Source organism: Crassostrea angulata, chromosome 7 (genome assembly GCF_025612915.1).
Source record: "Crassostrea angulata isolate pt1a10 chromosome 7, ASM2561291v2, whole genome shotgun sequence".
NCBI classification, from domain to species: domain Eukaryota; kingdom Metazoa; phylum Mollusca; class Bivalvia; order Ostreida; family Ostreidae; genus Magallana; species Magallana angulata.
In genome coordinates, this window is record NC_069117.1 from 34280104 (window position 1) to 34305586 (window position 25483).

At 31.8% G+C, this 25483-nt stretch overlaps 1 protein-coding gene across 1 annotated transcript in view; it reads right to left on the bottom strand.

The window, feature by feature from the left end:
* LOC128155461 (dynein axonemal heavy chain 8-like) overlaps positions 1-6024 on the bottom strand; it is a 160603-nt gene extending 154579 nt beyond the window's left edge. The window contains exon 1 of the mRNA XM_052817170.1: positions 5910-6024. The gene's annotated coding sequence lies outside the window, so the exon portion shown is untranslated. The remainder of the gene's footprint in view (positions 1-5909) is intronic.
* Positions 6025-25483: the final 19459 nt, after the last annotated feature.

The following is a 25483-nucleotide window of genomic DNA, read 5'->3' on the forward strand; positions in this document are numbered from 1 at the left end:
TTTTTATTTTTTAGGCATAGGCTAAACTGGTTTACTGGCGCATTTCAGGCACGTAGCATCGTTTTTGAAAGTGGGGGGGGGGGGGCAGACTCATCCAAAAATTCTTCACAAGCAAAAAAAAAATGACTTTTCTAAAATCTTCAAAATCCTTATCCGTAGGGGGGGGGGGGGGGGGGCTAGTCTAGAACTTCAATTTCACTCCTAACTACTGTTTTTTTAATACCAATTGCAAGTTTTTACCTACTCCCAAAAAAGTGGGAGGGGGGCGACTCCAAGATAATTCAAATTTTATATGCTAATTTTATGCAGACCCCCCCCCCCCCTGCCCCCCTGGTGTTACGTGCCTGCATTTTAAATGATTGACCAAAATATTGAATGTTAAAGTCAAGTTACAAGGTACGAGGTAAGAAATCATTGTAATGTAAACAAGGCTCGAGTCTTATGTTAAACATATACATTTGTAATGTTTAATATAATTAAACAAAACATATAATCTAGAGAATTACCATTTCTTAAAGAAAATGACTTGTAAAAAACAATTTAAACTAATTCAATATCTTCATAAATACTATCAACAAAAGAAAGTTATATTTTATTGAAACTTACACCAATACAACACAGATGTAAACAATGAGAATACTTAAGCATTGTTTACAAAACAAAAAATAATGAACTATGTATCTTGCTTATAACTTGGTATTTGACTTTCAAATTTTGACATAGCATTATTAACTTCTATATTTATCATTATGAACATTGAAAATGGAAAAATAAAATTTGAAAATTTAAAATCGAATCGTGTCTAAGTCCCTTTAATATACTACAGTATATATAGGCCCGACGCTTCAGTCTACTCAGTCTGTTGGAAACCTTTATTATAAGTATTAACTTTAAACAAATGCACATTATATATATACATTAACTTTTCATTTGGTAAATTCTTTAAATATTTTACTCACATTATAATGAGACAGAAGTGTCTACTCAATCTTGATTTTAAATTAAAACTTTAACGTTAAGTTAAGTAGTAGTAACGTTAAATGGTAATAATAAACAATATACGACGATTTCCATTTTACTTTGGGGCTATGGGATACTTAATTCAACATTACTGATAGGAGCTAACAATTTTTCTCTTGTTCAAAAATTCATTGAATCAGCATTAAAGGAGCATGGTCACGATTTTAGTCAAATTCTTTTTTTCTGTATTTATTATTTACGATGCTTTAGGAATGAATTTCCAATGACCAAATGAAATTGGAGTGTCAGTAGTGCAGTTATAAGCAAGATACAGGGCTCGCAATTATTTGTCATGTAAACAAGGCTCGTGCCCTGTTTTTGTTTATATTAGTTCAATATACCGGTAAAAGTTCTTTTTCTAGCTGATTTTTCTTGTTCTTGTTCAATTTAAGCATAAATAAACAGGTGTTTACGTTTACCACATTCATTTTCGGTCTAAAACTGGAGTTTTCACTTCAACGTTCAAAATGTAAACAAAAGCTTTGTTTACATAGCAAAGAATTGTAAGCTCTGTAACTCGCTTATAACTCAACATATAACACTTTAATTTTGGTTGCTTAATAAAAATGCCTTACTGAGGCATTATAAACATTAAAATCGGGAAAATAATTTTTGACCAAAATCGTGACCATGCCCCTTTAAATGATTCCTATAGGTATTAATAGCTGTGTTATATCAGTGTGTAATAAGTATATACATGTTTTTTTTTTAAATACATAACAACCACAGTGGCATCATATTCCAAATAGGCTAAAAGGCTATGCACAGCCTACAAGTCATTTTATCAAGGTGTATAATATATATATAAGTATATATCAGTATTCATGCTGTAATTCATCTTGATTACTGGACAAAATATGCTGTTTATAATGAAACTGTTAAAGCTATACATGTAATTTGCCACTTGGTACGGCGATATTAATTTCTGAATAATGGGAACATAAATTGATATGTAAACATTAAATTTATTACAGCCACTGGGCAAATAGCAAGATGACTCACTTCAAAGCAAAATATTCAAATAAGAATTTTCCTATGGGACGATTTTTCCCCCTTTTTTGTTGTACTACAAGAATATATATATATATTTAAACAATAAAATATGTAATTTTTTCCTGCAATGATCGCTACATTCATAACCCGCATGAATCATCAAAAAAAAGCATTTAATTGTTTATATTAACATCTCTCTTTAAACTAATTAATAAATTGAATATGAAAAAATAAGTAAAAATCACTAAATTACTGTTAACGTACATGTGTATAAGTACGTTAGCTAGAAGAAACAGTCAAATCGTCTCCTGTGAGACTTTGAGTCTGACATCATCATGATTACTTCGTGCAGTCCGTGATATTTTGTAGGTCGCTGAAGGTTTAGACCAATCGATAAACAGGGCGTGTCAACTTCAGACATGTCAAAATCTTCTCAGTTTCAGCCGCTGTAGATTTCGACCAATCGATAAACGGGGCATGTATATTTCAGTCTGGCTGTTTCTAGAGAGTTATGAATTAACTATAAGTTTTCGTAGGAAATAGAGGGAATAATACTTGGTAGATGTAAATATACTTATATAATTTCAGGGTTCAGTTTTTTAACGGGGGGGAGGGGGGGGGGCTTCCGTACCAACCTCATCTCCCTTCGCCGCTTTCGCCTTAGGTGAATCGCTGATTTGCATCAGCCTACACAGGAACAGAAGACGTCAGCAATGATTTGTCATGAAATAATAACAAAATATGTTTCCAGTCCTACATTGATATACTGTTCAACAATGAGTTAAAGACATTAGTAAAATTGATAAAAATTAATTAACAATTCACTTAACAGATTTAAAAAATGTTTTTTATTAAATAAATTAAAAGTGTTTAAAATAAATAAATAATAGTGCAAATAATTGAAGTAATCCCTCGTTATATCGTTCTTTTATTAAAGGAAACTGTGGTCATTTAAAAACAGAATATAGTTCTCCTATAATTAATTTCTTTTGGTCTCTCCCTCCAACTTCAATGTGCACCCCCAGCATTCGGGGGAGGGGGGGGGGGGGCTTTTTCATGTAATAGACAGTAATCAAGACTTTATTTGAAATTTACACATAGAAAATTGAATTTTGAAGGATTTAAAATTCTAAATTAGAGAAAAATAGATTTAGGTACTATGCACTACCCCTTTCGGATAAGTATGCCCCCTTTCAAAGCTACGTGCCTGCAATTTTAATGTTGTATAAAATATTATAATAATAAAATATATAGGAGATATATTCTTTAACTTGAGAAGTTGGAAATATAACGTCAGGTGCCCGTGATTGTGTCTAATAATTTTATAGATGAGTCCTCAGAAAATAGTATGTGTATTGCTTTCTGCAATTTTTCCTACATAATTTTCATTGAGAATTAAGATTGCTTTATATTTAGAAACATTTCTTCAGCATTTTAAACAAATTGAACAGATCTATATAACATTACATTTTCAATATTTCATGTATGCCATGTCTGAATTTGATAATGGACATTTTTTTCTGCCCTTCACTGAAGGGCAAAAAGAGTTTCATTATCATGCATACATGTATGCATTTTCTTCTTGCAATGATGGCTTCGGTCTCTCAATTTTTGTCTCCACACTTTTTTAATTTATATTTTTTTTTTATAATTTAATTTTTTTACTGAAATAATTAAATTTTTACATTACAAGTTACATTTACAAGTTATATATATATTTTACCTACAACAGCTAAGAAAAAAAACTCACCCCATCCCATTTGTTGCCTAAAGTTATAAATGACCCGAAGAAATGCGATATGTATAAACTTGAAAATTCTCCACTAACTTGCTTTTATGATAATCCACAAAAATTCATAAAATTAATTTTCTAACAAAGATTTTTTGGGGGTAAAATCTGAGACACATAACCTGTGCCACTGGTTGTTGACCCCTTTGGCCATTACGACCTACATGTAGCTCAAAGAAAGAGTAAATCTGTAACCTTGTGCAGGGATTTTGGGTTGGAGTTTGGGTAGTGAAGCTGGTGGTTGGTGGTGAAGATTACTGACTAATTCATTTTGGTTTCATATGGAGCTTAGTACAGTTTGCAATTTTTGAAATACTTTGCATCCTTCCCCAATCAAGAAAAAGCTGTACACACGTCAAGAAGAAACTGAACTGGCAATTGTTCAATGCTCAATATTGACGCGTTGCATTCTTGCTTCTATGAAAATTGGAATGGGATCCAAATCAAAATCTTTTCTGAATTATTTTCTTCTTTTCTTCTTAAAAAAACGCAACCAATACAATATAATAATCTGCCACGTATAATACACTAACACGTTAGTTTAAGTTTGGTCACAAGGACTTGGAGTGCTATTCAGGTGTACATACATCTTTCATTAGATTTACCGTTATGACCCCACAGAGTCATGAGCTCATAGTTCACCAGTACTCTTAATACTTATGATGTCTAAAACATCCCCTCAAACAACCCTGTCTGATGAATTGATCGGAAGAACTAATAGCCATGATAAAAGAGGTTAATCACGTGACGAGACAATTAACAGAAACAGATAGACGGACAAACAAAAAGCCGTGCTTGTTGGTACTCTTACTGAGTCTGTGTAAAACAGGTCCTAATTCATCGCGTACAATATCTAGAATATATCTAATCTAAAACAAATTCTTATTATAATACATCGTTTTTGTGAATGAGTTCACTCTGGTCTAGCCACTGTCTAGACAAGATGTATTAATCGTCGTTGCGTACAAATTCCGTTCAAATCGATGTTTACGCTCATTATCACAGCACCAACTTTCCAAGAGACGTGTACTATCTTTATCACATCAATACTGAGGTTTGAGTTATTTGGATTTTGTTGTTATTACACAGAATATTTTGGCATTTTGTCTGAATAGTATTTTTTTTTCGACAAATATATGGTTGGGGAAAAAAACGCGTTAACGTTACAAAAGACAAAGCGGGGACTCTGCTCTCGATGTCCTGCAAATTTCATTACATATAGACACATACAATGTACTTTTTTTTATTAAACTACATTTGTTCTCAGTACACGGAAAAGAGGAGGAGAAGTTTACTTCTGTAACAGTGAAAACTTATCCTGAACAAGCATATGGATTCGAAATTAACTCATTTCCTGTTATGAGGTACATGTTCATATTTTTCTGTATCGCTACACATACTGTATTCATTTATATCGAGGACTGTCTCTTACATCTGGTGGGGACAATATGTACAATGACTGTCCCTTACATCTGATGGGGACAATATGTACGATGACTGTCCCTTACATCTGATGGGTACAATATGTACAATGACTGTCCCTTACATCTGACGGTGACAATATGTACAATGACTGTCCCTGACATCTGATGGGGACAATATGTACGATGACTGTCCCTTACATCTGGTGGGTACAATATGTACGATGACTGTCCCTTACATCTGGTGGGGACAATATGTACAATGACTGTCCCTTACATCTGGTGGGTACAATATGTACAATGACTGTCCCTTACATCTGGTGGGTACAATATGTACAATGACTGTCCCTTACATCTGATGGGGACAATATGTACGATGACTGTCCCTTACATCTGGTGGGTACAATATGTACAATGACTGTCCCTTACATCTGGTGGGTACAATATGTACAATGACTGTCCCTTACATCTGGTGGGTACAATATGTACAATGACTGTCCCTTACATCTGGTGGGGACAATATGCACAGTCCGATTAATTGAAAACAAGGCATGTTTAAGATTGGTACAAGTTTAAATCTTAAATATATGGTTCGAAGCATGTTATGATAAACTGAATTTAATTGGTACACACAGTTAAGATTTTGTATAATATAAGTACTCAAAGTCATATAATAAAACTCATACCGTATATACTGGCCTTAAAAGATAACCCAGACTCCAACCATTGGATCAAGGTAACCAAATTCTGAGTCTGGCGCATATTTTTCCGTCAGCTACCTTGTCTAGTGAATGGAAATATACAGCATTGTGGATAAACGAAGACTTGTCAAAAGCGATCAAGTATGTGTCAACGGAAAGTGACTTAAAAAACGGACGACAGTATTAAAAAAAAGTAAAGGATGCATTTATACTGTCCATATCAACAGAACCACAGGTGACAAAATGACGTAATAACGAGATTCCACATGTATCTAAAAAATTCATACTATCTATTAATGTTAAAACCCTCACTGGAGAGCTTGTTTGTTTCCATATCACGTTGTCATTTATTGAAAATGGCGCAAAATATAGAACATTTATTTATTAACTATATACATCAAAAGTGGCTGGAATAACTGAAGAAAAAATCAAGAACTATAAAACAAAAGAGGTCTTCCAACCACAAAAATGCTATAACTAAAATTAACATATAATACAAAAACGAATTGCAATGGAAACAAAATTGGTGCATGAAAAGTCCTTATCTTTTTAATCCTTTTAATTTGGAAGAAAACAATATGACAATGCATCAGTTAAACCAAATAACAAGCATTAGAGTGGGTTTTATATAAAATGCAACATTTCCCACTGGACATATTAACAAGTTATTAGAAACCCAGTAAATATGTGTAGTATGCATGGAATGCAATCCTTCGGAACATTTTAGCCATACAGTCCAAAATCTCGTTCATGTAGTGTTACACAAATGATTTTTCAGTTCAAAGAAAATTAAAAATAATATCTTTTCAATCTATTTCACGGAAATGAATTTTTGCAGTCAATCTTCTAGATATGCCAAACAAGGACTCTTAAAAGTGCTTTTTTCGCATGTAGTTTCATTACCAAACCCACGCGATTTAACCTATTCATGTTCTAATGTGTTGCACTCAAACGAACATAAATTATTGACAATAATAACAAGCATGTGTTTTAGTGAAAGAAGCGCTAATCTGCCTACATTTATTAAAACGTACATCTACATAGTCCTTTACTTTACTTCTCTCTGCAATAAAGAAAAATACACATATATTATTCAGACAGAAGTTAAACATCGATTTTTATGTACAGTCCTTTTGCAATCTGTTTTGTCTACTTGCCACAAAACTTGGGTGGGGTGGGCGCGGATAGTGTTTCAAATGCTGCAAAGAATGGCCGAGTGAAACTTGTTATGGATACCTAAACTACAGGTTGTTTATTTAAATTGTAACCAATTGCTATGACTTTAAATATATCAGCAAAATATAGACACGTGTTCGTATAGCTAATTATTTCATAAACACGAGTTTCTATAGAAGGTAATGTGATATTGGGGCCATATAACTTTTTTTCCCCCTTAAAATAAGTCCTTATAGAGAAACACTTTTGCAAAACCTGTTCATTTGAAACTGAGCATGGTAAAGTTGGCCCAAGCTAGTACGCATGACATGCATGCATGTGTAGCACGGGTTACTATGGTGAACAAGTCATAGTCATTGGTTAGCAAGGCATCGAGGATCTATTTTTTGTTAAGGTAACATGGCCAATTTTATGGAAAGAGCTCAACTTCATAATTCAGCAATGAAATAGACAAAAGGATAGACAATAGGTGTGCTTAATTAAAAGCGAGTGTCAATTATAAATCTGAAAACTGCAAAATTGACGTATGAGCAAGTGTCCGCTAAACTAAATTGAGGTTAGAGTTATAATGGAAGCAAGAAAGAACGAAAACAAATCACTACTGAAATTGAACTACTAGTAAACATCCTGTTACTTTCGAGAAGACGTGGCCAACTTCCCTATTACCTCGGAACATGACATTTATAAAAATTTTCATAGGTTTGCTTAAATCAAAATTAATAATCCCTACAGTCCGCAACAAGTCTACAAGCTGGTTTATTTTTTCCCCCGTTGATTGCCGGATTTCTGCAGACTGATTAGAGGAATCGTCGTGGGGCCAAACTCATCCATCGCTTGCCGACAGACAGAGGGTCTGCGTGCACAAAAGAATTTATAATAAAGTCGTAACTTTTTTTCAATTTCATTAAATGACCCTTCTTGCACAAAATTCACACTGGAACATTTATCATAAATGATATAAACCTCTGTTGGTATATTTTGATAATACATGTATATAAGTGATTTTTTGTACATGTAGCCGATGAATAATTAGAATTTATGAAATTGGCCGTAAGCCGTAAGTTCATTTCTAAATGAAACGCGGCATTTGGATAATATATGTACAGCCAATAAAGGGCTTAACGACGAAAGACTTTCGACGCAGCCTTCTTGATTCCAATTCAAAATATTGCAACGTAAAAACAATCAAGGAATAAGACATTTTTTTCTCGCCAGCAATGATTTACATTTACTTGTTTTCTTGTATTCAGGATATCTATTTAATTATAGTCTAATTACCTCGAATACTATAGTCTGTCCTAAGTTATTGCTTCCATCATTTTTTGATGATTTTTAATAAAAATACACATACCCGTGAACGAAATACAGTTGAAATCGATAAAAAGGAATATGTCCAAGATGTCTTCACTGAACAATTATCATTTTTCACTCATAAAAGTTCACGTGTGAACGAAGACAAATTTCTTACGGAAATTTATAATGGGAAATGTTTACATCTTTTCTCCATTCGGAAGTACTTGGGATACCTCGCGCAATTTTTCAACGTTATTATCCGGGCTTATTAAGGGCTGATACAATGCAAAATCCCCGTAGACTTTCTATCTTTGGATGTGTATTGAAACCTGAAGCAATAGAGGGGGCGTTTCTAAACAGATAATCTTGACATTTTTCATATAAGTGGATGAACGTAGTTCTAGCACAAATGTATTTATTATTATCGAAATATCAAGCAAAAATTGGTGGAAGCAAAAGCTCGGGACAGAGTATTGTAATCAAAATTTGAAATAATACACAAAGACAAAAACTTATTTACTAGAGACAATGACTGAGTATTCATTCAATAACCTATGTCCAGCCGTGTTGGGTTGACATATGGAACTAATTGACGAAGATCAAAGCCTCTGAAAGATACATATACGGGAAGTCGTCCATTGCTAAACGCAGCCGAGATCAGAACTTCCCAAGAATATAGCCGCGATATTTCCGAGTCTTAGTGAGTTCACCCCTACGCACCGTCTAGCCGATATCCCGACAATTACATCATTCCTACACTAAACATCATCAATAGCATTCAAATACTTGCATATGCGTATGTGGATATAAAAAAAATACAATATATATGTATAGTGTTTCTGATTTGTACGTCTCAAAAATCTATAAAACCGTATGTACAGGTATCTGTAGATACAAGTAAGGATCCTTCAGCACAAGTACCAAAAAGGGACGTTTTTAATTGGACGTTGTATTATGATATTTTGATGACCTGGTATTTTGATCCTCCATTGTAAATCCTTCGATGTCATCACTTTAAAATTACGAGTAAATAATTGAGAGAAACGACTGGCATAATTACGTACTTACCCCGCCCAATCCTGTTCAAGATTATTGAGTATATTTTGGTAAATCCACTACCGGCGTTTTACATGATGCTTGCAGTTGGTGTAAGAGTCGAGGAAGTTTTCACTTTCCTATATATAATTGTCTTAAAAAGGCGATTCAATTGATTACACCTGGCGTTCGTAAGCTTGAAGAGGGGATTGAATGAAATGTCCACCAATCTTATCTTTTACATGCTATATGTACACCTACCAACCCGGAACACCCGCCCAAATCATCGAATCATATGAAAACTAAAACCAGTAAACAACAAACGGGAAAAAAATACATACATACGGATATATAAATCCACTTCAATAGATAATTTTTTTTTTTTATTCAAACTTTCATGTACAAGTTATTCACATCTTCTTATATATTTAGTTTACAGTGCATATGTTACATCAAAAGTTTAAAATTTATCAATTTAAACTTTGTTATAGTTAAGTTTAAATTGATAAATTTTAAACTTTTAATGTAACACATACACATCACATATTCACTTCATTTGAGATTTAGAATATAAGTATAATATAGACACAGTCACATACCGAAGATAAAAATGCACGTGTACAGACAAGTGTATACACCGACAGACAGACATATATATGCACAAACAATCTCGAAAACTTGCTTTTATCACCCATGAAAGTTTGAGTATTTTTAGTTATGAGGTGGGGGGGGGGGGGTGTGAAAGAGGGAGGAGAAAGAGAGGGGAACACTATCAAAAACTCATACATATGCAAGAGGATACATAAAAGTAGACTTTATATTTTTTGCCATTATTTGCTTACAATTTCCTTGCAGCTATTATAAACACATTTTATAACAAATCGCAAATAGTTTGCTAATACTTTTCATACTCAGCAAATTTACAATTCTTCAACAACAGTAGTTTCTCAATATGTATTCTGTCAGTGACAGTTCGTTTTAACATGAGCGTCGAGAGGTTTGGGACATTCTTATATTTACTGGCAGAAATAAATTGTGTTACTGTAAGAATCAATATGTTTTGAAGTCTATACATATTTCTGTTTTTGAATTTACCAAAAAGTATAGTTTTTTTTATCAAATGTCATTAAAAAATTAAACTTGCTTCTTAACCATTCTTCAAAGTAGAGCCATATTTCTTTGACATGAAAACAGTCCACAAATAAATGTTCTATAGTTTCTATATCTTGATTACAGAAAGAGCAGGCTGGCGAATCAATTATATTGAGTTTGAAAAGGTACTCATTTGTTGGCAAAATTCTATGTAAAATCTGGAATTGCAACCATTGAAATTTGGATTCTTTCGAGGTTTTAAATGGGAGTTCAAAAATATTATTCCATTCTATTTCTGTATAAGCAAATCCACTTTCTGTCCACTTGTTTACTGAATGAATTGATTCTTTTTTGTTATCGATGAGTACATAATACATATCCTTACATCCTTTGCTTTGTTTGTAAAAAATGCTGAGAGAATTTGGAATAAATGGTCCATATTCTACCTTATTATTATTTAAGGCTTTTAATCTTTCAAAAACTGCTCCTTTCAAACTCATATATTCTAGAAAATTGGTCTTAACATTTGAGTTTTCAAGAGTTTCAAGGCTTACAAAATTGCCTTCTTCTGTCATCAAATCTTTAATTTTATAACCACAGTTGAAATAATTCTTATTAAAAATTGATGAGTTATTAATTTTAATATTAGGATTAAACCATATATGTTCATTAAGTACTTTTATGTCATTTTGGCTATAGGACATAACAATTTCAACCCAATCTAATAAAACTTCTTTCCAAAACTTGTTACTTATCTTATTGCTAATATTGATAATAAAGTCTGAACCCTTTTCCCATAGGGTTTCTATTTTTAATCCTAATTCTGATTCAAAAAGTTTTACCCACTTTGTATTAGAGTGGATAAGTCTTCTTATCCATGTAGATTTCAATGCACAAACAAATTCCATATAGTCTATCATTTCTGTAATCTTGAATTGTAATGTTTTTCTTTACCTTATGGACCTTGCCTCCCCATAAAAAAATGTAAATTTTTCTCTCAAACTGTTGAAGGTATTCTACACTAGGTTTTGGTATAGTTAGGATTAAGTGGTTAAGTTTTGGTATTATCAGAGTTTTAATCACAATCAATCTTCCAACTGTTGTAAGATTTCTTAATTTCCATTGCTTTATCAAACGGGTTACTTCCAAAATTTTGATGGGTAATTTAGTTCTACCATTTCATTCAAATTAACAGAAAATTTAACACCAAGTAGATCAAAAGTGGGATTGTTCCAATCAAGCTTCCATCGCGAGTGGTGAAAAACTTCTTTTGAATCTATCCAATAGATAATTTGATTTGAAGCATGATTTAACGGCTTTTTTAAAAAAAAAAAAAAAAAGGGACGTTCAATGCACGATAAAATTTAAAATAAAGAGAAAAAGTATACATACTGCCAAATAAGACAAATATTTCTAACGAGACTGACTTTATCTGGGAATAATGCAAGTCAAAAGTTAGAAGAACAGCAATCGTTGTTCTTTACTCTAACCCAAAAATTGTTCTACACAGTCCCCATATTGTTGGTGCATGAAGTATAAACAAAATAGAGCAATTTTGTGTAAATTACTCCCACCGAGTAAAGACACAATGAAATTGACATTTAGGTAACTGAAGCGCAGCTGCGGTACATCGGCAAGTGAACACTTTATACATTTTGCAACGAAGAACGGTTTTCCTTTTTTACATAGATATCATATTTTGATATATTAAAAATGAAATAATTTGACCCAATCCTCAGCCTTTTTCTGACCTAGACCGGCAATGGAATGAATTAACTTAGAAAAAAATATGGCTCTATTACAATTTCATGCTATTCGGAAGAATAATTTCAAAGTTGTTTTCTATTTGATATCTGTGATGAACTTTGAATTACGTCTAGAAACTTATATATACACATAAAAGTTAACACATTGATGGCATTTTGATTCGTGAGAAGATTTTACAAACATCCAAAGCTATTTTCAATTTCTATTACTCAGTAATCATCTCCCCATCATTTACCTTCTACTAAAAATGCCCAGTGCTGTTTTTATTGTAATTGGTCCAGTGATTCTGTAGAAGAAAGTTAAAATATGAAAAGTTTAAAACAACGTTGACAGACAACAGACAAGAAGCGCTCTTGATTCTTTGGCTCTGGCCTTTGGGCTAAAAAACTTAGACGAACTCGCTTTTGCGCTCAGTCTTATTTTTACACTATAACTTCCTTTTATAAAGGTTAAACTTAGAGATCAAAAGTGAGCTTGTTATCGTTTTATTGCCACACAGGGACAGGTGTGCTTAAATGAGGCGAGTGATCACAATAAGCACCACACATGGTTAATCAATGATGTGATGCAAAAAATATTATACGGGTCATTATTTAATTTTCTAGCTTTTTTAATTTTAGCTGAAAATGTTTATTTTTTCGGTTACCATAAACAAAACGTAAACTATTTGTTTAATATCCTTTTTAAATGATGAAACTGAAGGTAGTGATATTATGATAATATCAAATGGATAGGTGTTCCCCTGTTTTACAGTTGAAGGTAAAATTAACCTATTCACATGGACAGCTGGTTTAATTCATGTATAGATTATCTCGTCTAATTGATATGAGATGTATGTCAATTAAAAACTCCCGTAAATTCTGTAAAAAATAAAAAAACAAACAAACAAACAACATCAAGGGTTTATAAAACTTTCCTTCAACTGCATACAATGTATATGAACTCAAGACCTAATTCATAACATACGACAGAATATTCTTAAATAAGGTATAATTAAAATGGATTCTCTATTTATTGAGTGCGTTGGAAATACGCTACATGAGTTATTTGTATTTCAATTTTCAGTAGAATTACAACGTTAAACAGATCCCTCACATTTGATTTTAAAGGATAAATATTAACTTTGTTAAAGTATTAAGCATCGTTTTTTTTTATATAATTTTTCATGTATGTTGTGTATAATTTGTATACATGTATATGATAAAGTTTATCGTCTTTTGTTATTAAATTACCGATTTCGATTCAACTATGTGTTTTAGTTCATCATTTTAAATAAAATAAAGCAGAAACATTCCGAGTGAAGGGTTGACAAAAAAGGAACTTCTTTAGTTTATGAGTTGTTCAACTGTTCAGATCTGTAGTTTTTCATTGCTAATGAAATCTTAAAATTTTCTCTTGCCACACACAAAATATTACGATGTCATAGATGTCGTTGAAGACCACTAATTTGTTCATAGATATTTAAACAAAATTGTTGTTTTATCTAACTTCTTTTTATTGCATATCTAATTTTTTTAATTGCATATCTAATTTCTTCATAGATATTTCAACAAAATTGCTGTTTTATCTAACTTTTTTTTTTTATTGTAAATGTATGTTAATAGAAAACATACAACAGCTCTTATAACTAATAATAATGAGCTTTTCACCTTAAAGTTTAATACACTTTCCGTCATATTTATCTTTTTTCTCCTCTATCCCTCAACCCTTATATAAGTCGCAGACGTCTTCATCGATCGAAGTAATCTCACCTGCGTCGACGTACACCTCACATCGCCTTGTTACTCAGTCGCGATGAAATAATCAAATTTTACGCATTTATTCAAAACCAGGAGAAATGTAACAGCAGATATACAGGTAAATTCATTCTATTCAAACAGAAGATGCACATAAAACAAGGAATAAAACCCAAGGTTTACGACAATGTAAGATATACTATACTTCTACTACATTTTAAGTTTCATGTGTGAATCGGTCGCAACGAAATCAAAGGAGTTTATATACATGAACTCTATTTATGAGTCATGTTCAGGTTTAAATATAATTTGAATATTAATGGTTACAAATGTCAATTCCAAATACTAAAAAAAATATAAAAAAATAACCATATCGATTAGACTTATGGTTAAACCAAATTTGTTAAGTAAATCTTTTTTTAAAAACATATACAACTGTACATTGTATCATTAACTTTTAAGCAGCAGTAACATTTTGCTAATCATGTTGTTTGTCAGACGATCACGTCCCCAAAGTAAGACTTTTATTAATAAAAATCATCTGAACTAAACCATTTTATCCAATATTTCGCGCATTTTAATAAATCCTGCATATAACGAAAAAAGGCGAGGTTTTTCATGTTTTACTCACGTATATAGTTAGTCTACTGGCGAGAACAGTTTTTACTTTCAACTGGTAAAGCATTCGACTTGTAAATACCATCTAAGATCCCCGATTTAAAGTTTTCAAGTCTACATTTTGGAACTATGTCCTTCTGACATTTTAATTTGTGCAATGAAAATATGCATAAAGTATTAAAAATTGATTTTAAATTGCCTAAATTAAAATATGTCAAAAGGACAATTATATGATTACAAATGTACACTCATTTCGAGTTATATATTTCATATCCAATTTTTAAAAATAAAGATACAATATCGGGTCACAGCGTTTAAAAGTATGAAAGGTAAGCATTGTCTTTGAAAAACTGTGCTTATTTAAGTTATTGTCATCTTTTTTATAGAGCTACCCAAGCAGTTTGGATAATGATTGCAAGATTCCATGGATATTCAGATACTGTACTTGCAACAGTCAACTGTACTTTTTGTTACATTTCATTTTTTTGCCAAAGTACAACCACCCCATACACAGACCCGCATTATTATACATGTATTGGTCATATAAAAGTTGAAACCATTTTGGATAATTTGTTTCTGCACAAGTTGAATCAAGTTGTTTGAATACTAGTAAGCCTAGTTTTTATATGCATTGTTTACTATTCTCACTGGTAAACACCCACTTTATATTGTCTTGGAAAATTGCCATTAAACATGTTCACAAAACAATAATCTTTGATGTTTTTTTTTAACTCCTAAACCATCGGAAATTAATTCTAGATATCAAATACATGTGCTATTAAATAAAAGAGCATAATTGTGCAATATAATCTATAACACCGTAGATGTGTCACAAAATATACAACATACACATACACAACATACAACAAATATACAACAACATTAACAATGCTGAATTTTTATCCATATACGCTTAAGGATACTAATAAGTTTCTATAAGTAAAAAAAAGCCCTTAGAATGACATAGTACGCGACCAGATTTGTATTTGTAAAACATTATTATGAAAATGGTTATACCGGTAATAGATATATTTAAACACAGTTCTTTCCATATTTTTGCTTACACATCAGAAAAATGACATTGGTTTGTAATTACTTTAAATTGACAAGTCATTTCTCTTATTAACAGAGGTAAACATCAGCAGTTTTCCAGCGATCAGGAAGTTTGTTTTCAGAAAGAGACTTGAATAAAACCAGACAAAATGTTTTGTAAACAAAAAACCTTAAAATTGACATTTTGTGACAGCTATATTAAGTTGAAGAATAGACAAATTGACAATTATTTCTGTTCCTCGATAATAATTTTTCCAATTTAGTGTTTTCACATAACGAATTCATTGAAATGAAAATATGTAAAAAGCGATGTATTGTATGCTTGATCCTGTGGTTAGTGGGCTGTACCTCTTGATAATGTCCGAACAGTACACACATGGGTATAGCATATGTAAAAACTACAGTTATTTTCAAGTGATGAAATAGTTAAAGATTTTAAAGCCTTTTACACACAAAGTCATAATACATATCCACTGCTACTGGTGAAATATCCTCATTTCTTCACTCTCTTATGACGAAAGATCATCGTATCTGAAACGTCATTCGAGTAGGCATCTACCTAACGATTGTGCCATTTTCTTAAAATAAAAGCTTTTAAGGAGGCATATTTGGTTGTTGTTTTTGTTTGTTTGTTTGTTTGTTTGAATTTTTGGGGTTTTTTTGTCTGTGTTTTTTTTTTTGCTTAAAACTACAATATCAAAACTCTTTATTTACAGACCAGATGTAATATATGCGAAGTTTCAAGAAAATCTACCATTTGGTTCTTTTTAGGAACATCTCAAAATACAGGAACATTTACTATAGGAATATATACGAAATTATTTTTTCAATATTAAGAAGCAGATTTAAAACATACTACAATAGCGATTTTCCTCAAATGGTTATACATGTATGTGCTTAGTGATATCATTTTCTACCTTGTTTGCAAAAGATACTAAATTTTACCTTTGCTTGTTTAAGTTATTGTCATCTTTTATGTAGACCTACCCAAGCTGTTTGGATTAGGATTGTAAGATTCCATGGATATTCAGATACAGTTCTTGCAACAGGGAACTATACTTTTTCTTACATTTCATTTTCTGCCAAAGTACAACCACCCCATACACAGACACGCATTATTATACATGTATTGGTCATATGAAAGTTAAAAAAAATATTGATAATTTGTTTCTGCACAAGTTGAATCAAGTTGTTTGAATACTAGTAAGCCTAGTTTTTATATGCATTGTTTACTAATCTCATTGGTAAACACCCACTTGATATTGTCTGGAAAAATTGCAAGTAAACATGTTCACAAAACAAAATCATTTTTTAAACTCCTAAACCATCGGAAAATAATTCTAGATATCAAATACATGTGCGATTAAGTAAAAGAGCATTGTGCAATATAAACTATAACACCACAGATAGGTCACAAAATATACAACATACACATCATACAACAAACATACAACATACAACAACACACAACAAACAACATACATGATGCTGCATATTCATCAATACGTTTAAGAATACTGATAAGTTTCTATAAGTAAAAACAAACCGTAGAATGACATAGTACGCGACCAGATTTATATTTGTAAAACATTATTATGAAAATAGTTATACCGGTAATAGATATATTTAAACACAGTTCTTTCCATATTTTTGCTTACACATCTGAAAAATGACATTGGTCTGTAATTACATAAAATTGACAAGTCATTTCTCTTATTAACAGAGGTAAACATCAGCAGTTTTTCAGCTATCAGGAAGTTTGTTTTCTGAAAGAGACTTAAATAAAACCAGACAAAATGTCTTGCAAACAAAAAACCTTGATATTGACATTTTGTGACAGCTATATTAAGTTGAAGAATAGACAAATTGACAATTATTTCCTGTTCCTCGATAATAATTTTTTCCAATTTAGTGTTTTCACATAACGAATTCATTGAAATGAAAATATGTAAAAAGCGATGTATTGTATGCTGGATCCTGTAGTTAGTGCGCTATACCTCTTGATAATGTCCAAACAGTACAAATACGGGAATAGTATATGTAAAAACTACAGTATTTTCATGTTAGAGATTTTAAAGCCTTTTACACACGAAGTTATATTAAATACAAAGTCCACTGCTACAATATCTTCATTTTATTGTTAGAATTCTTCGCTCTCTTATGATGAAAGATCATTGTATCTGAAACATCATTCGAGTAGGCAGTTTCTTAAAATGTTTTAAAATAGAAGCTTTTAATCATATTTGGTTGTTGTTTTTGTTTGTTTGTTTGAATTTTTGGGGGGTTTTTTTTGTCTGTGTTTTTTTTTTTTTGGTTGCGTAAAACTACAATATCAAAACTCTTTATTTACAGACCTGATGTTTCAAGAAAATCTATCATCTGGTTCTTTTTAGGGACATCTCAAAATACAGAAACATTTACAATAGGAATATATACGAAATTGTTATTTTTTGCACTATTAAGAGGCAGATTTAAAACATACTACAATAGCGATTTTCCTCAAATGGTTATATGTGCTTAGTGATATCGTTTTCTACCTTGTATGTAAAAGATACTAAATTTTACTATCTGGTTTTAAATGGGGTCATCTTAAAATATCACAATGCACCAAATTATGCTATATATTTGTAGTATTACAAATGTATATTGGTACAATAGAGTTACCAGTACAAGAAAAATAACCCTGAGAATAGCATACTTAGGTGTGAAGAGTTTCGAATGCGTACATTTTGTTTCGTTTTTTCTTATCAAAATTATTCCACGTTGTATGTCGTCGTCATCGTTGTTGTCGTCAACTTTTCACAATTTCATCATCTTCTCCAAAACCAGTGGGCCAATTTCAGCCAAACTTGGAACAAAGCATCATTTGGTGAAGAAGGGGTCAAAATTGTTCAAATAAAGGGCCACGCCCTCTTTAAAAGAGAAATAATTTAGAATATTTGAAACTTTGTCGGTATTTTCCAAAAATCTTCTCATAAAGCTTTTTGCCAGAAAAGTTGTGAAGAAGCATCAACTGATATTGTAGATTCAAGTTTGTTCATGTCATGATCGTCGAGGGCATGATGGGGCCACGAAGGAAGAGGTCAAAATTTTACATTGGAATGTATAAAAAAACCTGTTCACTTTTCAAACTTCTTCCTAAAAACCAGAACAGCTGAAACTTGTGTGGAAGCATCCTTAAGTATTGTAGATTCAAATTTGTTCAAATCAGGATCTCCGGGGATTACGTGGGGGCACAATGGGGGTGCAAGTGGTCAATTTTTTTTTATAAAGGAATTTATAGAGAAACAGATTTTAAATTCTTCTTCTCAAAAAACCACTCTGTCAGAAAAGCAGAAACTTGTATCAAAGCATTTTTAAGTATTGTAGATTTAATTAAGTTTGTTCGAATCATGATTCCCAATGGGTAGGGTTGAGCTACAATGGGTTTGGAAAAGGGGGGGGGGGGGTGAATGGGGAATTTTTATATTAGAATAAACGTAGAACAAGAGAAAAGCTGTCAATGTGACAGCAAACCGGGTTTTCTTTTGTATAAACAGTATTTAAAATCCATTTGTGAACCCTGAGATGAAAAACACAACCCATCCAGAGAAATGGGGTACCCTATATGCAATAATCTGCGTGAAAATGACTAAATTCAACAGCTGGTATAGTGGTATTTTTTTTTTCAAAAATGATCAAAAAATCAAAATCCAAGTTATATGCACAGCCCTTGATCGGCAAAACAACATTTTCCTATCTTGAAAACGGTAGGAGGAGTTATCAATAGGGGTACTCTATATGTAATACTCTTCTAAAAATTAACTAAGTTCAACAGCTGGTATTTTTTCTAGAAATTATCAAAAATCAAAATCCAAGTAATATGCACAGCTCTGATATATGTACAATTGATCTGCAAAATAACAACTTCTTATCTTAAAAACTGTAGGAGTTAACCATACAATAAGGGTACTCTTTTGGCAGCTGACAGCCCACCTACCCGTCCGTCATTTTCATCAATCCAATAACCGGATTTTTCCTTCGAAAACCCCGGTTAAAAACTTTAAAGTTGTCGAGATATTTGTATTTAATTCTCCAAAGACTACCCAAAAGCTTTGGCAAAGCTCACCAACCTGACAACGGAAAAATCTTTTTAAAATTGAGTTTTTCTTTAAAATTTTAAATATTTTTTTTTTATCTATATCTTGTTTATTGTGTTCAATCGAAACAATTTCGTAAAGGAATAAATACAATGTATTTTACCAGATTGCACAAAAACATGCGCATTGAAAACTCAGTCAGCCACCTTAATATAAAATAAAATCTATTTTATATCTAAATAGGGGCCAGATCACGCATAATCAACTATTTTCTTTTTATTTCCATACATGAATACATCTATTAAAAAACATTAGCGGCTTATGTTAATTTTTTTCTATAAAAATCGCAGCCTACAAAGCCCGCATGAATCACCGAAGAAAGCATTATATTGTTTATATTGACATCTTTCTTTCTTTTAGCAAATTAATGAATCGATAGTAAAAAGTAAGTAAAAGTATATTGTTTATGCTTATCAGTACGTTAGATAAAAGAAATATAGCCAAGTCGTCTTATATGGTAATTTGAGTCTGATATCATCATGTTCTTTTTCGTGCAGTCTGCAACTTTTCTTAGTTTGCTGAAGGTTTCGAACGATCGATAAACTGGTAAGAAATGGATCGTGTAGATTTTAGTCCTGTCATTTTTAGAGCTATAAATCACAATCGGTGTTCTTAAAAATAGAGGAGAAAATACTTCGTGGATGTTGACATATTTTTATAGATGAATAGGACCCATTCACGAATACCTTATAATATTAGCATTTTCTTTATTTTTCAGCTTTTTACGAGGAAACAGTTCTCGATCTTATTTTTAAATTTTCTATTGCAAAGCCAAATAAATAGGGGTTTTAAAAATTCTATGGTAAGCTTTTTGATTTTGATTTAGATAAAGAAATCGACGATTAAAATTTCTGTTTAGTAACCAACAATAAACAATATGAAAATAAACATTTCTCAAAAGTTTAAAAACGACAAAAGAAAAACCTAAGTTGTTTACATATCTCATAAAACCCCCTCAAATAAGCTTTAAAATGCATTTTTTTTCTATTATCATGGCAACTGGACCACATAGCCACGATCTAATTGTGTTAAGCTATCTTAATAATTAAATAACTAGTACATTATGATCGGTAAATTATGAATTGCAATTCTAGCAAAGAAATAAATTGAAACCACCCTCTTTTTACATGTGTAATACCCCAACGTTTATCTTACATTTGTTTTTCTTTTCTACTATTTTGGCAGAAATTTGCTGAATCCTATATTTGAAAAAAAGAGAATATTTGAAATGCATCGCATCATGAAATAAAAGCTTCCCATCTCAGGTTCCCGATAACATGATGCACTCACTCCACTGTATCCCAGTCTGTCCTCTCACACAGTCGCTACAAACTTTGTGCTGGCTGACCTGGCAAGCCTTTTATGCTACATCTGGCATTCCACATAGAATTGTATCGTCCATATACAGTAAAGGACTACATACATACCATTGTCACATTTTCATTAGAAATGAATGTACCTTGGTCAAAACAATAAAGTATATAACGTTGATTTTGATAAGTTAAAAAGATATTTACAGAACTAATACGAAATTACCATTGTTGTTTCTTGATTTTTTTATATGGTGATTAAATAATAAATGGAACTTTGTGTTATGTCAAACGTTGGGCCTGAAATGCCTATACATCTAGTACAACATTTAACACGATCCTCACATAGTTGTTCATGTTGAAATGTCGGATGAACAATTTCTTTTCCCGTCAAAATTGCAATTTTACTTTCACGTTACGCTTGCAGTTAGGCAATTCTTCACACACATTCGTCTTGTCTTTCGGTATCAGAAGTTGTGTGTGTCTTTAAGTCAGTTTAAGACCTTTACAACATATCTTTTTAAATATATATATATAACTATTTTTAATTAGAGGATAGATAAAGGCGTACATTTGGGCTACACAAGAAGCAAATGCGATCTGTGGATAGATGTGAGGTACTATCAGCGTGCCATAAGAAGGGTATGCTGCAATATGCTTTTGTTGTCACAAACGATTGTGTATATTTCATTACCACGGTAATGTTATATATTTTATATACAAATAATTCAAAAGAAAAAAATGTCGAAACGGATGAAAATTCACTTGTTCGAACGTAGCGCACATGAAGAGCATTAAGGTTAAAACTACATCCATTTGATGAATAAGATTCCAAAACAAGATTGAGATATATATCATTGACTGATAATTTGACAAACTTTTATTAAAGACATTTTCGTCAAATTTTATTTATTTTCAAAAGAATTCATAATTAAGCTTTGCCTAAAGGGAATGTTAACTCTTACATCACACCTTTGATTTAACTGACTTACTAGTACTCAAATTGAAGTTTTACCCTATGACATGTCATTTGTATTTTAGTGCTAATTTTTATTGTTTTCAATTCTTAATTGTAATGTATTATACATCATTGTCATCAGTCAGGAATTAGGTTTGGAATTGTTCCGATGTAATTTTTGGATTTCCAGAATTCACCCCACAAACCTAAAGTTCAAGCAAGGGCTGTTGTGAATCACTTAGGACCCCTCCCTTTGGAGACATCTTCGAAGAAAATGAACGGAAAATGCAAATAATTGGAATTCTTCTAAGTCAAAAGGGCATAACTTTGTCAAAAATTGCTCGATCGTACCCAAATCAAAGTTGATCTAGATATTCTTATAATATATCTTAATATCCCAAATTTCATTTCAGCATGTGCAATCTCTGCTTAGATAATGATCGGAAACTGTTGGTGGACCGACTGACCGACAGACGGACGGCAGAAAAGCAATATGCCCTCCCTTCTTCGAAGGGGGGGGGGGGGGGCTTAATAAAGTGCATTTTTTCCATTTAGAGCATTTTACTCTTATTGTCGCCGGACATACAGAAACACCCTATTTTCCCTAATGGTTTTTACCAAATATATATTTATTACAGATGCCAGTGAGGAACTTTTCAGGCTACTTGAGATCTTTGCGTCCGTGACGTGTCTTCATCGTGCAAACTCTTTATTCAGACACTGGACCTAACTGTCACTCAGAAAATACAGAATGGACAAATCTGGAAACCACGACAAACCCTAACACGTAAACAGTGATTTTATTTATATTCATAAAATTGTTAAACAGGTCTCCAAAACTTACCCTTTGTGGGTCATGTTTGGAAAAACCCCCAGATGAAAATACTAATTATAACATTATCAATACAAGTTTGCAAAAACCTATCACAAATTGTAGCTCTTGTGAAGAATGTTTTAAAGATATTTCCCTATACAGTTGTATTACTTGAGCAATTTTAATTTTACACTTAATTCAAATCATATTAATTGCAAAGGAGAATCACAAATTTTCTCCCAACATATTCGCACATGCAAATATTTAAATTTGCACAAACCTAGTGTACTGTTCCACAATTGTTATTGTTATTTACATGTTTAAATTAAGCATCTTCAATATATAAGGGCCTTTTGGCAGACACGTATGTTACAAAATTGTAATATTGAAGTTCTTGATAAGAAAATTATTATTGAATTTTTGCATATATTACTATCTAAAGTTTTATTTCCGTTGATTACGAATTGTACTTGATAGAATGTACTCCTATATTGAATACTGAATTTGTATTCCTCTTAGCGCTTTATTACTGATCAGAGGGTCGCAAGTTGATAACTTTATCAAGGGTTTTCCATAAAAGTAAAGATACATTGTTCCATTGATCTACAAAAAAAGATTTTTCTCATAACATTTTCCTTATTTGTATTTTGATTCCCTCCATAAGGAGTAATAGTTTGAACAATTTATTTACACTTTACAAATTTTATCATTTTACAATGCAATGGTTTTCCTGCGAACTCGCTAGACACCCAAAATATTTATAAAAAGTTATCACCAGGTTAAAAATGATGTGGCTCATTTAAATAAAATTGATTTCACTTTACCTAACAATTTTGGCTGGAATTATCCCGTGGTCTATAGAGAAGAAAGTCAAAATGTGGATAGTCTACGTGATCAGAAAAAACTTACCAGAATAATTGGTTCAGTGAGCTTAAAATTAAAGCTAAATTTTCTTCTCGAGCTGTATCTTACGTTATGTGGATAGAGATAACATACAATAAAATTAAAATATGAACAAATTTCATAATTTCTTTCTAAGTTATTGAAAACAATGTATATTTACCAAAATATCGATTTACATGTATAACCTTTAAATATGTTAAATGTTTAGAATATGTTGATTTAAACTGGCGTATGCGTGTCAAAACCTCCAAATAGTGTCATTTTTAGAACTTCAATGCCTTTTCTTTTATAGAGTGAGTCTGGGCTCCATAATTTTGTCATAAAAAAAGCTAAATTTTCTTCTCGAGCTGTATCTTACGTTAAATTCGAACCTCCCTTTCAGATCCCAAAGGTTTATAGTACAAATCTGATATTAAGCTTGTTTCAACAAAAAGCATACAAACTGTCTCATCATATCATTTAGAAGAAAAGGACACGGGCGTACATGGCGTTATTAATCCCCAACTTGGAGCAATAAAAAAGAAGTATTTTCAAATGTTGCTAATATATTTTTTTGGGTAGGGTACATTGTTTATAGTCAATAACGTACTTTCATTTTGTTAAAACACGAGGTTTATGTTACCAAATTAAGCCACACGACGTTTTATGTCTCAATATTGACCATTTATTGTGCTGCTAAATTGCAAAATTTTGGTATGAAAGGATCTGAACTCCATCCTAAAAGTACTCATACTTTTATTAAAAGGATACCTTTCATTCTTTTTTATTATCGACTGTGGAGTCTAGACCCATTATGAGTCAAAATTCGTAGTTTTCACAAAAACTTGTAACTTTCTTTAAAATTGTCAAGTCATTAAAGTTATATAACGGTATTCAAACAATTTTTCAACGTAGTTCAGTTTTATAGGCGGAGGGTTGTAGAAATTACCTTTCAGCTGAGAGGGTGTTCGAATCATGGTTGGCGTTTTCTTTTTAATTTTTGCGCTCTCACTTCCTTTTAGGTAAATAAACCACACTTCAAATTTTTCATACAGTATAATTTTTACGAAGTACTTAAAACTCTTCGGATAACGACCAAATTACATGCTAATGTTCTTGCCCAGTCCAAACAATAGCGCTAGTAGTCAAATATTGTTTGAGATCAAGTGTAATGTTAAAAAAATAAACATAGAAATGAAGGTATGGAGAAAAGTAAAAATATAAATGTATTTTTGTTGATGATCAGATATTATAAATGTACTGATACATAACTTCTAATGTATAATTTATCAATTAGGAATGTACATAAGTCGTTTAAATATCCTAGGTGCAAGGGATTTGGCAGGCATTGTATGAACTTTTTAAAAGTATTTTCTCTTTTTGTGATGAACTTTGAACCTCAATCACAGTCTTTTTGACCGCATCTTATGGTTTAAACAAGCTTGAACCTATCAGGTATAGGTTATCCAAAATTGATTTAATTGGCCATTTGGTTCTTGAGAAAAAAAATTATGAATAACCATTCCTATTTTTGTGAGAATATTTTTTTATATAGCCAACCGTAATTTTATCTATTAATTTCATTTTATCTAATAATTTCATTTGATATTGCCTGACTGTCTTTTAGCTCTTTACTCAAGGCTGCTTTGTCCCAAGTTTAGTGAAATTGCCTGGATGTTTAAGAGA